We start from the raw sequence: 5,000 nt of genomic DNA on the forward strand, positions 1-5,000 counted from the left end.
AAGACAACACCTTTATATTCCCTCAAGGCGTGGTCGTTCACTCCAACTTGGTGAACAAACCTCTTTTCTTTATATATATATTTTTTTTCTATCTAACAAGTTTCCTTTATTTAGCACAAGCGTCAACCGTCCATGACCTTATAATGACCTTGTGAAGTCAATTTCTCTCGAGTCTCTATAATACATCTCTGGGGACAATATGTACAACAAATCCATAAAAAATAAATAAACAAAAAGAAATATAATAAAGCTCAAACCAGAATATATAATGCAAGAAAAAATATAACAGGAAAACGTTATGAATATATATATATATATATATATATATATATATATATATATATATATATATATATATATATATATATATATATATACGACCCGTTTTGATGATGCGGACGACATCAAAAAGGCCGTGACGACGGAGCTGAGGAGCATCCCGCAAGAAACCTTCCAGCAGTGCATGCAAGCCTGGCAGAGAAGGATGGACAAGTGCATGCGGTGCCAGGGGGATTACTTCGAAGGAGATAACCTATAGTTTGTAGCCTCGATGTGAAATAAAACTTGTGTGGCACCAGTCCTGGAACTTTAATGACACACCTCGTATATATATATATATATATATATATATATATATATATATATATATATATATATATATATATATATATATATATATATATATATATATATATATATATATATATATATATATATATATATATACATATATTAGAACCTTCCTCCTCATCATCATCAAAGCAAATAAATAATAATAATAATAATAATAATAATAATAATAATAATAATAATAATAATAATAATAATAATGATAATACATTAAACACCACTACCACCAACGAAAACAAAACACCGCCTATCTGTCAAATTATCTATCAGCGCATTCATCCATTTACTTAACTATCTCCTTATCTCCTTATCTATCAGTCAATTTATCTTTCTATCTGTCATCCATTTACTTAACTATCTCCTTATCTCCTTATCTATCAGTCAATTTATCTTTCTATCTGTCTATCTGTTTATCCATAACCTATCATTCATTCATCCATCCATCTATCTATCTACATACCATGCCCTTTGAACTAAAATAGCACAAACAAGCCAACCAAACAAAACTAAACTAAACTAAACTAAACTAAACTAAACAAAAATTTTAAGCAAACACATCGTGACCAAACCTGTGACCTTCAGAGCTAAGTGACCTCGTGACGTCATAGAGGTCACGTAACATCTTCTGCACACGCCACTACGACCACTAACGACCCCTAATTTGACCTGAACGACCTGTCACCGATAGTTAAGCGGCCGTTGATAGTGTGTGATGGGGGGAGGGAAGGTGAGACGAGGGTAGGGGGTCTGGAGGGGAGAGGGATATATGGGGAGGGTAAGAAGGGAGGGAGAAAGGGAGAGGTGGAATGAGGGGAAGAGAGGGAGAGATAAAGAGGGAAAGAGGAAAGGAAGGAGAAGAGACAGTGGTTAATGCACGGCCCAGACCTTGATGTCAGAGAGAGAGAGAGAGAGAGAGAGAGAGAGAGAGAGAGAGAGAGAGAGAGAGAGAGAGAGAGAGAGAGAGAGAGAGAGAGAGTCTTTGCTTTTATATCATGGTAATAGCTGTATACTACTACTGCTGCTACTACTACTACTACTACTACTACTACTACTACTACTACTACTACTACTACTACCACCACCATCACCACCACCACAGTACATAATCCAACCAACATTAAAAAAAGTGAGAGAAAACCAGTAAAATGGAAAAATAAAAATAAAAATATAAGACTCTACATAACCATAACAATATTACAATGCTCGGAACACTGACACAAAATAAAACGGAAAGAGAAAGCCGATTAAAAGCTTAACTGGCGTAATGAGGACGAGGTTATTATATAATTAGCATTCGAGTGCATGAGTGATGTCAACGATTACCACAAACATCAACATCCTCAACAACAACAACAACAACAACAACAACAATGATGGTGATGATGATGATGACGACGATGATGAAAATTTATGATTATACTGACACGATATTTTCACATGCACAAACACACGCACACGAGATGAAGAAGAAGAAGAAGAAGAAGAAGAAGAAGAAGAAGAAGAAGAAGAAGAAGAAAAAGAAAGAAAGAAAGCAGCGTTCCGAGGCTTCTAATTCCTTCGCTTTTGTCCGCCTGGCGATTGAGGGAAGAAGGGAAAGAAAGGAAAGGGAAAGAATAGACGGAGGAACAAAAGACAGAGATGGAGGAAAGGAGAGGAGGTGGCAAACAGTCTTAACTCAATTACATGTCCATGCCTCACCGCTCTGTCTCTCTCTCTCTCTCTCTCTCTCTCTCTCTCTCTCTCTCTCTCTCTCTCTCTCTCTCTCTCTCTCTCTCTCTCTCTCTCTCTCTCCCCAGAGCTGCTTGGTGGTTAAGTAATAAATATAATTAGTGCAGTTATGCAGATGAGGGCTTGTTTGGATAGATTGAGATGCTTGCTTGTTTAGACTGCCTCCTGTTACTGGGTACTGGTGGTGGTGGTGGTGGTAGTGGTGGTGGTGGTGCTAATAGTAGTAGTAGTAGTAGTAGTAGTAGTAGTAGTAGTAGTAGTAGTAGTAGTAGTAGTAGTAGTAGTGGTGGTGGTGGTGGTGGTGGTGGTGGTGGTGGTGGTGGTGGTGGTGGTGGTGGTAGGAGGAGGAGGAGGAGGAGGAGGAGGAGGAGGAGGAGGAGGAGGAGGAGGAGGAGGAGGAGGAGGAAAAGTGGGAATGGTGGCAGTGGTGTTTTTCTTCATTTTCTTGCTGCTATCCTATTATTATTATTATTTTTATTATTATTATAATTATTATTACTGTTACCATAAAAAAAACACCACCACCACCACCACCACCACCACCACCACCACCACCACCACCACAACCACCACCACTATTACTAAGACACTCGATCTACCACTGCTATGACCTCACACACACGCACACACACACACAAACTGCTTGCCTAAATTAACACACACACGGGGGGGGGGAGCATTCCGTGAGGGCGCTGACCCGACACTTAAGTCGCGACCCACGCCCACCCACGCCCTTAGCCACGCCGCCCACTCCATCACACCGCTACCACTGCCGCCCGTACCCTCAAGCCAGTAACTACACACACACACACACACACACACACACACACACACACACACACACACACACACACACACCACCGCCCACCCACATCTTCTCACGCCCACACGCCCTGAGTCATCCCTGTATATACACACAAATCCGCCCACACTTATGCATGATTCTCTCTCTCTCTCTCTCTCTCTCTCTCTCTCTCTCTCTCTCTCTCTCTCTCTCTCTCTCTCTCTCTCTCTCTCTCTCTCAAAGCCGTCCAAGTCAGCCCACTCTTGCGATCATTGCTACGTGAGAGGGAGAGGGAGAGGGAGACAGGAAGGGAGAGAGGGAGAGGGACGGGAGGAGAAAAGGTGGAGGTCAAGGTGATGATTGTAAGAGGAAGAGATAGATGGAGGCTTTGAGAGAGAGAGAGAGAGAGAGAGAGAGAGAGAGAGAGAGAGAGAGAGAGAGAGAGAGAGAGAGAGAGAGAGAGAGAGAGAGAGAGAGAGAGAGAGAGAGAGAGAGAAATATATATGAGGAAAACAATGCATCGTCAGACAAGAAGACAATAGTTAGAATAATGAGAGAGAGAGAGAGAGAGAGAGAGAGAGAGAGAGAGAGAGAGAGAGAGAGAGAGAGAGAGAGAGAGAGAGAGAGAGAGAGAGATATGAAGGAAGAGTGAGAGTGCGGGAGAGACGAATGGGAGAGGAGAAGGGGAGGGAAGTCTTTTCAACAAGTGGCGTACAGGGGAGATAAAAGGTGGGGAAGGCAGGGCAGATTAATCTATTGGTGAGGCCTAACACCACCCACGTAGGCCTGATGACAGCCTACTCGCGTCTCCCTTACCGAGTATCTCCTTACCTCATGTTTATCTCTCGGTTTTTTTTTTCCTCTTTTTCCTTTCTTTTCTTTTTTTTTCATACTTAGTCCTTTCGTTTCATCTCTATCACCTCTTTTCTTAATTGTCGTTTTCTTTATTTCTATCTTCTATTAGCTCTTCTCTCTTAATTTGTCGTTTTCTTTATCTTTATCGTCTTTTTCTCTCGTTCCTTTCGTGTTGTCTTTATCACCTCTTCTCTCTTATTTGCCATTTCCTTTACTTCTATCTTCTTTTCATCTCGTTCATTTCGTCTCCTCCCTATCACTTTTTTTTTCTCTTATTTATCATTTTCTTTATTATCTATCTCTTCTTTTTTTCCTCTCATTCCTTTCCTCTATTTCTATCGCCTCTTTTATTATTTGTCTATTTCCTATAGTTATATTTCCTTCCCTCTCATCTCATTTATATTCTTCCTTTATCTTGTTTTTGTTTCCCTCGTGTTCCCCTTTTTCTTTTTTTTTTTTTTTTGCCTTGCCTTTTATGTCTCGTTTTTTCTCTTATCTCCTTACTTTTATCTTATGTTTTTTTTCATTTATTTACATTCTCCTTCATCTCGTATTTCGTTTCTTTTCATGTCTGACCTTTTTTTTAATATAATTTTCGTCTCATTTCCTTTACTTTGTCTCTTTTTCCTTGTCTCCTTTACTTCCCTCTTTTTCCTCTCATTTCTTCAACCTCCTCCTTTATCTTTGCTTTTCATCTCCTTTACCTCCTCTTTTTTTTCCCCCTCTAGGACTGAGCAATTTCCCTTTTACGCAATCTCTTATTCTTCTTTTCTCTCTCTCCTCCAACTCCTCCATTCATTACTGCACTTCTCCTCCTCCTCTTCCTTCTCTCATTATTATCCTTTCCAGCACCTCTTTTTTTTCACTTTTCTTTTTTTTTTCACCTTCATTATCATTCTCCTCCTCCTCCTTTCCTTCCCATTTTCTACACACTCCATTCGTTCCTCGTGACACTCTACACTCCTCTCCCCACTCCTCCCCCTTCCTCCTCCCACTCCCTACC

Source organism: Scylla paramamosain, chromosome 30 (assembly GCF_035594125.1).
Source record: "Scylla paramamosain isolate STU-SP2022 chromosome 30, ASM3559412v1, whole genome shotgun sequence".
In the NCBI taxonomy this organism is placed as follows: domain Eukaryota; kingdom Metazoa; phylum Arthropoda; class Malacostraca; order Decapoda; family Portunidae; genus Scylla; species Scylla paramamosain.